Raw genomic sequence first — 11,272 nt, 5'->3', positions numbered from 1 at the left:
TCTGCCCATTTGAGATGAAGATAGCACCAGTTTTGTGCTAGAACACTATCTTAAGGCAACCATCAACCAAAGTTTGCATTTGTACAGTCAATAGTCTACAGATACAATCTAGTTCAACAGATACATCTATTCGACATCAAACAACTATATGTTAAAGGACTTCGAACCGCAGAGAAGAATTTGGAAAACCAGAAATTATTAGGGTTAGGAAGAGATGTGGGTAAAAAATAGGAATAGATTGGTGTGGGGAGGCACAGGGAGAGTTAACTATGTCCTAATCACAATGCAGGAAATAGGTTGGGTAGGATGTAAGTAGAGAGAGAGAGAAAAAGAAGAAAGGGAAAGGGGAATGAAAAGAGACCAGAAAAAAAATAGAAACGTAAAAATTAATGTTATTTTAGAGATTAAAAGACCATCTATTTATAAAGGAATATGAATATGTTGAGAGAAAGGGAGGGACATAGAGGAGATGAGAAAAACTTTAAAAAAATGCTTAAAATATTGTATAGGTATAAAGTACTGCTATTAGTGAATTTAAGTCTCAGAGGTTTTGAATTGAGTAATAAGTTTGTGGATTAAGTGTGTACACAATGGGGGATAGGGTCTACTGGTTAACTACGGGTTTATCTGAGGATGTGCAGGACGAGAGTTAAGTCACATAAAGATGAACAAAGAGGAAAAGATGGAAAGGATAGGAAAGTGAGAAGAAAAGATCAGAAGTTCAGTAGAGCTAGAAAAAAAACAAAAAGATAATTAAGAATGAAAGAAAAAGAGAAAGAAGACAAGAAAAGAAAAGAAAACACACATTCACGTATTCCTAAAATAAAAATTATAAGAGGAGAAGAAAAAAAAAAAAGTTAATGGAAAACAATTATTTTTTCAGAAGAGGCAAAAATTAAAGATTAATAAAAGTTTTAGAAAAGCAAAAAAATTTTTTATATATATATAAGGTAACAAAAAATGAAAAAAAAACAAAACAAGAAAAAGAAAAAAAGAAAAGAAGAAGAAGAAAAAAAAAGTTCTTTGATTTTTTTTTTTTTTTTTTTTTTGGGATGGGTGGGAAGAGTCCTGTATCTCCCTTTTGTCTGTAACCAGAGTCTGGTTGGAGTCTCTGGTCAGCTTGAGGTCCTGTGGCTTGATTGGTTTCTTAAGTCAGTTTGTTGGAACAGGCAGAAAAATGCTCTGCTTTACCCAAGATTTTGAGATCCCCCTCCCATGTTAGTTTACTGGGAGGGTGATCTGCTTTGAGAATCACAAAAGAGGGGGATGCAGTGATGAGGCTAGGTTCTGGGTAGAGTTGAGGCCTTTCAACGAACAGTAGCTTTTCCCTGGGGCTATTTTGTGAAAAAAAACTCACAGCACCCAGCCTGGAGTCATTCTCAGGGTTTCTGTTTTTCAATTGATTGTGGTGGCTGCTAGAGGGAGGGGCAGCCTCTGGCTCTGGCCACCCAGCGAGGAGAGCCACTCCAATGGCTGGTGCCTGAGCTGGGCGACCCCTCCCTGGATGGAACTGAGTCTGTGAGGTCACCTCACCGCCAAGTTCCTGTGACCTGCCAAATGTCTAGCTCTATTCCAAGGCCTGAGCTGGAGCTAGCCGCTCCTCCGAGCTTTGTCGGTATCCAAGATGGAGATCACCGGTGCTGGGGGGGGAGGGGTGGCCTTCCCTCCTCTGCTCCCAGAGGAGTGAGGAAGTGGGGCTTCTACTCACGCGGAGTCATGGATCTCGGGTCGTCTCTGGTCTGCAAAGTGCAGGATGAAGTTGTCCGCTCCTTGTCGGTTCTTGCTGGTGTTGAGTAGAATCCGCTCCACCGCTGCGTCTGGCTCCTTCGTCCTGGACTGCGTCTCAGGTATGCCTCCGCGGCGGTGGTCGCTGCTGCGACCCTGCCGCCGCAGCGGCATCTGCTCAGATGTGTCTGCTTGGCTTCCCCTCTCTTGACTAACTCTCTGTCCTGTGATGGCACGCTTGGTGTGATTCTCTGGCTTGGGACTGTTCACTGGAACTCTGAAACTGTTTTCTATGCAAGAGCTTGTTCAGATTCCAGCTTCTCCTCCGCCATCTTCCCGGAACTCCCCAATTGCATTTTTTGTTATGGATCTATTTACTAAAGCTAAATCTTCTTGGTTAACTTTGGGACTATCAGTGTTCTCTAGAGATGCTTCCTTTTTTCCTCATAATCTTGAATTTACTGGCATGAACGTTTGTGGCATATTCCCTAGCAATAATGTGAATCTTTGATAGTTTTATAGTCATATTTGTGTGTCTTCTCTTCTTTTCTTAGTCGAAGTTGCTAAGGGTCTGCCAAATTTGTTAACTTTTTTAAAGGACCAACTTTTTGCTGTGTTCATCCTTTCTGTGGTTTTGTTTAACTCTAATTTGTTGATTTCAGATTTATTTTTATTATCTATTTCTATTTTATTGTTTATTTATTTTATTGCTTATTTTATTTTATTCTGTCTATTTTATTTTGTTTCTGACAACTTAGGGTTTGGTTTTGTCTTGCTTTTCTCAGAGCCAAGGTTGAATCATTCAATGAGATTTGAGTTTCGTATGGCACATAAGAAAGACAGTAGTCAGAGGAAAATTTATAGCTTTGAATGTCAAGAAGTTGGAGAAAATTGCAGTTTTCTTTTCTTAGATGTTTGAAGAGCTACTAGTTATTAAGTAATGACTCATTCATTTTCCATGAGTTTGAGTCTTTTCTGTGATGGGTTTTCCTGTTGAACTCTACTTTTATTGTATTGACAGGATACAAGGTATATATTCTTAGATCTTTCCTTGGTCATTAATGGTTCTGCCATTTTGTCTGAAAATTTTACTTTAATAGTTCTTTTAGGAAATGTCTGCAGGAGTTACATTCTTCAACTGTGCTTGTCTGGATACATCTTAATCCCTCCTTCATTACCAAAGGATATCTATTTTCTAGTCTAGAGAATGTACCGTGTATTTATATTACATTTGTGAGAACTTGATCATTAGACAGCTTGGTGTAGATTTTAGATCAGAGATTTGATGATCCTTTCATATTTAGGTAACTTACATTTTATCCTTTTCTGCACTAGGATTTTGAAATTCTGTCACTGCTTATTAAACAGGCATTTAAAACTTTGGGCATTCCCAATCATTTGCTGAATTTGGAAAACAGTATTATGAGATTTTTGGAAAATGGTTTGTCAAGTTTTACAAACCATTTTCATACATCTTCATTCTTACTTACAGTTTGTTCCTCCATATGTGTATGTATAATCAACTTTTCTTCGAGCTCAATATTTTCTTCTGTTTAGAAGATTTTACTCACATGATAGTCTTTTATTATGATTATTTCACATGTATTTTTCTATATGTTGAACAAGTTAATACTTTCATTTGTGTTTCCATCATGCCTCCATTGTTTCCTTTTAAAACAATGCCAGTTGATTTCATTATATTAATTTCTATAGAATATGCACACGCACAAACAAACCCTTACACACACACACACACACACACACACACACACACACACACACAGAACTCAGAGAAATTAACTAAAATATTTTGATCCTGTGTCTTCCATTCTACTTTATTTTAGTATATCAAACTAAATATATTGGCAAGAGAGTAGTCATGGTGGGCTTGGAAGCCACCATGTTGGGCTTGGAAGTGAGATTGCAACAGTTCTTTCCTCATCCACTGTATTTGAGGTTGCCCTCACCATAATGATTTCATTGGAGTTGCATGGATCCCTTTTGTTTTGGTACATAAATAAAAACAAACTTTCCTCGCCTTTATTTGAGCTCTCGTTCTGGTTGATATTTCATGAAGAACAGTTCAATAGATTGGGTCTGTGAGAAGACATTGCTATGGAATCATTCATAGCTAACACTTTGCTTATAAAAGTTGCTCTTAAATTGAACTTTTGATAGTTAGACTGGCCTGCCACATGAACACATAACATAAACTTATTTTTCACAAAGATGGACCTAGTTGCTCTATGATAAAGGCAAGAGAATATTTGCTATCTCAAGAAAACCTAATACAATGGACAACTGCTTTTTCCAGCAGTCCATGTGATAGTGGGGGAAAAGTGCCTTTCTCTCACTCTATCTCTTTCTCATCTTAAATAAGTTTCTGAATCTTATTCATGACAAATTCCCTTCATGTTCTTACCTAGTACAATATAGAAGCATAAGACACTACATATTCACATTCCTTCCTACTTGAGGTTAATGTTATAATATGTTCATTAACAAAGAAGCAAGAATTCAATACAGCAAAGTCACATGTTTTGAAATACTCCTTCTCAATTTCTATGCTCATTGTCTAGGATCTTCAAGAACTATCAGTTTGTTTTAGCTTTGGTTTTTGCTGTTGAGGAAATCAACAAAAATCCTGTTCTTTTGCATAACATGACCCTGGGACTTGATATCTATAATGTAGAATTCAGAGCTTGGACACTGTTTAAGAATCCCTTCATTTGGCTCTTTGGAAAATACAAGATTCCAAACTACTCTTGTATGAGAAACAGGAGGCCTACAGCAGTACTTACAGGACCCTCAGGAATAACATCTGACCAGATTGGGACATTGCTGGGACTCTACAGATTTCCACAGGTGAGGGTGGGAGGTGTGGAAGTTTATAAAAATGTCTAATTGGTGCAATTTCAGGTGTTAAAAGAAGATGAAATGAAGAGACTCTATTCATAAAACTATTTAATTTTGTAATATCAAAGAATGAATACTCAAAGATCATGGGATATATATAGTCCAGTGTTTGGAAAAGAAGATTGGAAGAGTTCAAACAGACAAATGCTAATTTATTGTTTCAAGCTATCTTCATAACTTTTTTGATAAATTTGGAAATGCAAGCCGACTTTGCAGTGTGCAAATATGTTGAGCAGGGTATTCTTGGTTCACATATTTAAGCTAGGCTACTCAGAAAACTTGTATCTTCAATTAACCAACAAGGAGCACTCAAATGGTAGAGCACTAGTCTAGAGGGAAAAAAGCCAAGACAGTGCAACAAGCCATGTGTTTCTATCCCTCTATTGGCATGCACGTAATCATGCACACACACACACACACACACACACACACACACACACACACACACACACACACACACACACACACACACACCTGGGAAGATATATGTTGAATGAAGAAGTCAGAATCAGAACAAGAAAGGGTAAAAATGTTCTCTCATGTGTGAATGTTACATCAAAAATATGAATATATAATGGGAAGCAAATATGGAATATGCACATAGCCATTTACATACTTACATTATCAATCTGACTAAAATATGTTGTACGTAGGAATGGAACACTATGGTTTAACTTTTCTGATCTACTAACAGTTTAAAAAAAACAGCAGAAAGATGAATGACACCCTGTCTCATGGAATAGATGTTAAGGAAAAATGAGAGATGAATAAAAAAATGGATAGGTGGGAAAAACAACTTAATATTCAAAGTACCTATGTGGAATAGAATTAGGAAAGTCAGGGAATGATTGGGGTTGATATAGATGGAAAGTGTTGATAGAGATATTGAAAAAGATCAACAGATATTTTACAAATAATTAAATTATCATTTTAAAAACAACAAAACTATCTTCTACCTACTGGTTCTTAGCATACTTCAAGCCTGAGATTGTGTTGCATGGAAATCTCCTCATTCATGAATTTTCTTTCCCTTTAGTTTACCTTTGGGTCTTTTGATCATGCTTTGAGTGACCATAACAAGTTTCCTGCTCTCTATCAGATGGCCCCAAAGGACACATCAATAGCCACTGCCATTGTCTCCTTACTGCTTCACTTCAACTGGAACTGGGTGGGGCTGTTGACCTCACAGGATGAGAATGGTTCATGGTTTCTGGCTGAATTGAAAGAAGAGATGGCCAAAAACAGAGTTTGTGTAGCTTATGAGCTAGTCGTCTCAAGCCAATACATATCACATTTTTTAAGAGTCATGGCAGCTTATAACAAGATCAATAATTCTTCAGCAAGTGTACTCATCGTATACGGTGATAAAGATTCCCTAATAATTATAGTATTGAGTCTTGAGCAAATGTTAATACAAGGCAAAGTTTGTGTCATGAATTTACAGTGGGATTTCACCATGAAAACGAGATATTTCATGCTAGGCTCATTGCATGTACCTCTTATTTTTACACAGCATCATGTAGATGTTTCTGGATTCACAGATTTTGTCAAGGCAGTTAATCCTTCCAAATACCCAGAAGACATTTTCCTTGCTAGGCTGTGGTTTCTGTCATTTAATTGCTCAGATGCTGAGTCTGATTGTGTAACATAGGACAACTGTCCTCATGACGCCTCTTTGGATTGGTTGTCTGGACATATTTTTGACATGACTATGTCTGGATATAGTCATAATATATACAATGCTGTGTGTGTTGTGGCCCAGGCTCTCCATGAGATGCTTCTTCTTCAAACAGAAGTTCACACAGTGGGAAATAGTAAAGGAAGAGTGCCTTCCCCTTCACAGGTACTTATTTCTCCTTTGGAGGGCACACACCATTAGCAAAGACTCTTGTTGAGAGGATTCTCACTCTATGAATTTCTAAATTTCTGCATATACCCATGTATTTATATACGTATATATACACACATTTATGTAAGTGTTTTTAATCAAAAGACATACATACCTTGGTTTCTTTCTTACTATACATATATGTTTTTATTGCAAACATACTGTACAGAGTGTCTACATTTCCTATCGAGCATTGTTAACTTCTTTGTTTCTGCCCTACCATCCCTTCCCTCCCTACCTTCCCTACGCCTCAGTCCCTTCACCCCAAATTAAGTTCGTTTTCAACATAGTGTCTTGTACATCTCATTGTTACAATGGGTCAGCCTGTATCTTTATTTTATTATTTTGTTATTTCCCTTCCCCTCCCCATATTAGAAAAATGTATATACAATATGCGGAACACTGGAATCAATTACAATGAAAAAAATCACATACTACATTATAAGTACATTGAAAACAACAGCAAAAAAGTTAAAACCTCTGTGTCTCTACCTTGGTTTACATTTTCCTTAGCATCATATTGTAAGGTCAAATGTACATATCTTTTTACATTTCTGCTTGTCTGCTAAGATTATCCTAGATGTATACTAGTTATAGCAAAAAAAGAAACCATGAGACCTATGTTTATTCGTGCCTGGCTTACTTCAGCTAAAATTTTTTTTCCATGTCTTTTCATTTTCTAACAAATAGGGCAATGTCATTCTTTCTGATGCAGACATAAAATGGAATTCCACTATATGTATATATATATATATATATATGTATACACACATACATCTCATTTTCTTGAGGGGAATCTGTTTTTTTTTTCCATGTCTTAGCTATGGTGAATAATGATACAATAGTTGTACTCATAATTTTAGTATGGCTTTGGTTATGATTGTTTGAGTAAATGCCTAAAAGTGGGATTACTGGGTAATAGGGGAGCTCTATGTGGAATCATTTGAGGAAACTCCATAGTGCTTTCCAAAGAGGTTGAACAAGTTTGCACTCCCACCAACAATGCAATAGGGTTCCCTTTTGGCCACATCCCCTCCACCATCTTAGTTTATTAGATTTCTTGATTATAGCTATTATGATTTGGGTGAGGTGCAATCTCAATGTTGTTTTGATTTGCATTTTTTATGGCCAGAGAGTATGATGATTTCTTCATGTGTCTATTGCTTATTGTTATTTTCTCTTTAGAGAAGGCTCTCTTTAAGACTTTGGCCCACTTATTAATGAGGAAATTGTTTCTTTGAGGATTTGCTGTTGGGGGATTCAATATTTTGTGTTCTAAGTATTGTTTAGATATGAGGTCCTTGCTATTGAAGATCTCCTAAACTGTGGGCTTTCTGTTTATCTTGCTAGCTATGTTCTTAGCCATTCAGAAGCTCAGCAATTTAAGGGAATACCTTTTGTTCAACATTTCTTTGATTTCTTTTGTTTCCATGTCCTTATTAAGAAAATTTCGGGGGATGGGAAGGTGGCTCAGAGGTAGAGCGCTTGCTTTGCAAGCATTAGGCCCTAGGTTCAAATCCTCAGCACCACATAAGCAGAAAAAAAGCCAGAAGTGGCAATGTGGCTCACGTGGTACAGTGTTAGCCATGAGTTTAAGAGATTAGGGACAGCGCCCAGGCCCAGAATTCAGGCCCCACGACTGGACCCCCCAAAAAAGAAAAGAAAAAAAACAAAATTTCAGCCTGTGCCAAGGAAGCCTAGAGTTTCTCTTATTCCCTCCTGAAAAGTTTTCAGGGTGTCTGCTTTACTTGGAGATCTTTGTTCCATTTGGATATGACTTGGTGCTGGGTGATATATAAGAATCTTGCTTTACTTTTCTACAGATATTTAAGCAGATTTTTCAGCACCGTTTACTGAAGGGCCTTCTTTCTTTCATTCTATTTTTTACCTCCCTTATTGAAATTTAGGTGACCATAGATCTGTGGGTTCATTTCTGTGTGTTCAGTTCTATGGCATTGGTCATCAGGTCTGTTCTTGTGTCAGTACCAAGCTGTGTTGATTACTATAGCATTGTAGTAGAGTTTGAAATTTGGTATTGATATTCCTCCATCACTGTTCTTTCTGTTAAGGATTGTTTTGCTATTGGAGGACTTTATTGTTCTATGTGAATTTTTGGATTGCTTCTTCTATTTCATTGAAGAATGAGGTTGGGATATTAATAGCTACCACATTGAATCAGGAGCTTTCTTCCTTCCTTTTCTGTCTTAACTCTGGGATGTACTTCACCATAAAATGTCTCTCTTTTAGCTGCACCTTTTCCTGAAAAACAACCAGTTTTACAATGCTGCTGGAGATCAAGTGATTTGGGATGAGAAAGCAAATTGGAGCCAGAGTATGACATTCTGAATATTTGGAACTTTCCAGAAGGCCTTGAACTTGTAGTGAAAGTAGGAGAGTTTTCTCCATATGCGGTACATGGCAACCAACTGTCTTTATCTGAAGATTTGCTAGAGTGGTCCATAGGAACTACAGAGGTGGGTTAGATCTAATCCAAATAATTTTTAAGAACACACAAATCAGCAAAAGTGTCTCTTTTAGTGTATACATGGCTGAATGCCACCAACTTTCTCCCATAATCCTAGCAAATCAGATAGTAGAGATCTGAATATCATGGTTTAAAATCAGCCCAAACAGTAAAATCAGTGAGACTGTTAACTCCATTTAACCACTAACAATCTGGAAGTTAGCTCTGTTTCCAGTACTAGAGTGCTAACCTTGAGCAAAAAAGCTCAAATCTGGGACCAAGATCTTGAGTTATAACACAACGATAGAATACCTGTTAGTTGCTTTCCAGGGTTGAAAGCTTTCTTTTGCTCCCTTCTGTGGAGATTGGTTTAATGGTTAATTGGCATGCTGCTTAACCATCATTGGTGAAAGGAGTCCTCGAATGCACCTCTGAGAATATTACTACCCCATGGCCACCGGAAAATGAAGAAGATACCATGGGCCTGAGGTTCATATAACACTACATAAAGGAGGTCTTGCTTCTTCTATTCTCCATGCCTCAATTGAATAGGAGGTAAGGTATGATATGAATTGAAGTAAATACCATAGGGCTGTACACTAGGAATTACTATCTTACCACTACTTCCACCTTTGAAATATCCCATACTTCACAATGATTCAACAGGCTTGAAATCAAGATTGTAACACATAAGAATTTGCAAATTATGGGATATGGACTCTATAACAGAATTCAATTAGTTGACTGAACTTATCTGCATGGCACCATTTTGTTTAGTAATCCATTAGTTAAAACAATGGACTCTGTGAAATGTTAGGTAGAAGTCTGACCAGTTACTGACACATCCATGATTTTCCTCAGACTCCTCACTCTATCTGCAGTGAGAGTTGTGGTCCTGGATTTAGGAAATCTCATCAGGAGGAGAAGGCTACCTGTTGCTTTGATTGTACTCCTTGCCCAGAGAATGAGATTGCTAATGTCACAGGTAATTCTATGACTTATTTAGAAATTGTTCCTCCTACCCTAGTTGTCCTCAATCCAAACAAATCAATGCAAAAGTTATATATTTGGACTACAGCAAAAATTTTGGTTCAATTATTATAACACTCCAATGCATACCTTTTCAGTACGTGTGAGAGTCATTGAAGGAAAAAAAAACTTGAATAAAAATACCTAAATCAAAAGGAGATGGAAATACTAGGTGGTTGTGCTTTCAAAAGAAACAAAAATACTATTATGAGTGTAAATGGTGTTATTTTAAGAATATCACAGAAGTGAACAATTTCTTAAATTCTTTGAAGAAAAAGAAGTTCACAACAAGAACTAATAGTAATTTACACTTCTCACCAGATATGGAGCATTGTGTGAAGTGCCCAGATCATCAGTATGCTAACACACAGAGAAACCAGTGCCTCCTGAAAGCTGCAAGTTTCCTGGCTTTTGGAGATCCCTTGGGCATGGCTCTGGCATGCATGGCTCTTTGCTTCTCTATGCTAACTGTTGTTGTTCTTGGAGTGTTTGTGAAACACAAAGACAGTGCCATTGTCAAGGCCAATAACCGGACTCTCAGCTACATCTTGCTCATCTCCCTCATTTTCTGTTTCCTCTGTTCCTTGCTCTTTCTTGGCCATCCCAACACAGTCACCTGCATCCTACAGCAGATCACATTTGGGGTTGTGTTCACTGTGGCTGTTTCCACAGTGTTAGCTAAAACGGTGACTGTGGTTTTGGCCTTCAAGGCCACTTCTCCAGGGAGAAGGATGAGGTGGCTGCTGGTATCTAGGGCTCCTAACTTCATCATCCCCATCTGCACTTTGATCCAGGTGACCCTCTGTGGACTCTGGCTGGGAGCCTCTCCTCCCTTCATTGACACAGACGCACACTCTGAACATGGCCATATCATCATTCTGTGCAACAAGGGCTCCATCACTGCCTTCTACTGTGTCCTGGGATACCTGGGTTCCCTGGCCCTGGCCAGCTTCACTGTGGCTTTTCTGGCCAGGAACCTGCCTGACACCTTCAATGAAGCCAAGTTTCTGACCTTCAGCATGCTGGTGTTCTGCACTGTGTGGCTCACCTTCCTGCCTATATACCGCAGTGCCAAGGGGAAGGTCATGGTGGCAGTGGAGGTCTTCTCCATCTTGGTCTCTAGTGCAGGGCTTCTAGGCTGCATATTTGTTCCAAAGTGCTACAACATCTTGTTAATGCCAAATAAAAATTCTCCATATCATTTTAGGGATAAAAAACATAGTAGAAGAAATATGCATTCTTATGATTAA

At 38.0% G+C, this 11,272-nt stretch overlaps 1 pseudogene; it reads left to right on the top strand.

The window, feature by feature from the left end:
• Positions 1 to 587: 587 nt before the first annotated feature.
• LOC122119872 lies at positions 588 to 11,272 on the top strand (annotated as a pseudogene).

The sequence above is a fragment of the Dipodomys spectabilis genome, unplaced genomic scaffold (assembly GCF_019054845.1).
Source record: "Dipodomys spectabilis isolate Male_0828 unplaced genomic scaffold, ASM1905484v1 ptg000173l, whole genome shotgun sequence".
Classification (NCBI taxonomy): domain Eukaryota; kingdom Metazoa; phylum Chordata; class Mammalia; order Rodentia; family Heteromyidae; genus Dipodomys; species Dipodomys spectabilis.
The sequence above is the reverse complement of the archived record's forward strand: the minus strand, read 5'-3'. Positions and strand labels throughout refer to the sequence as shown.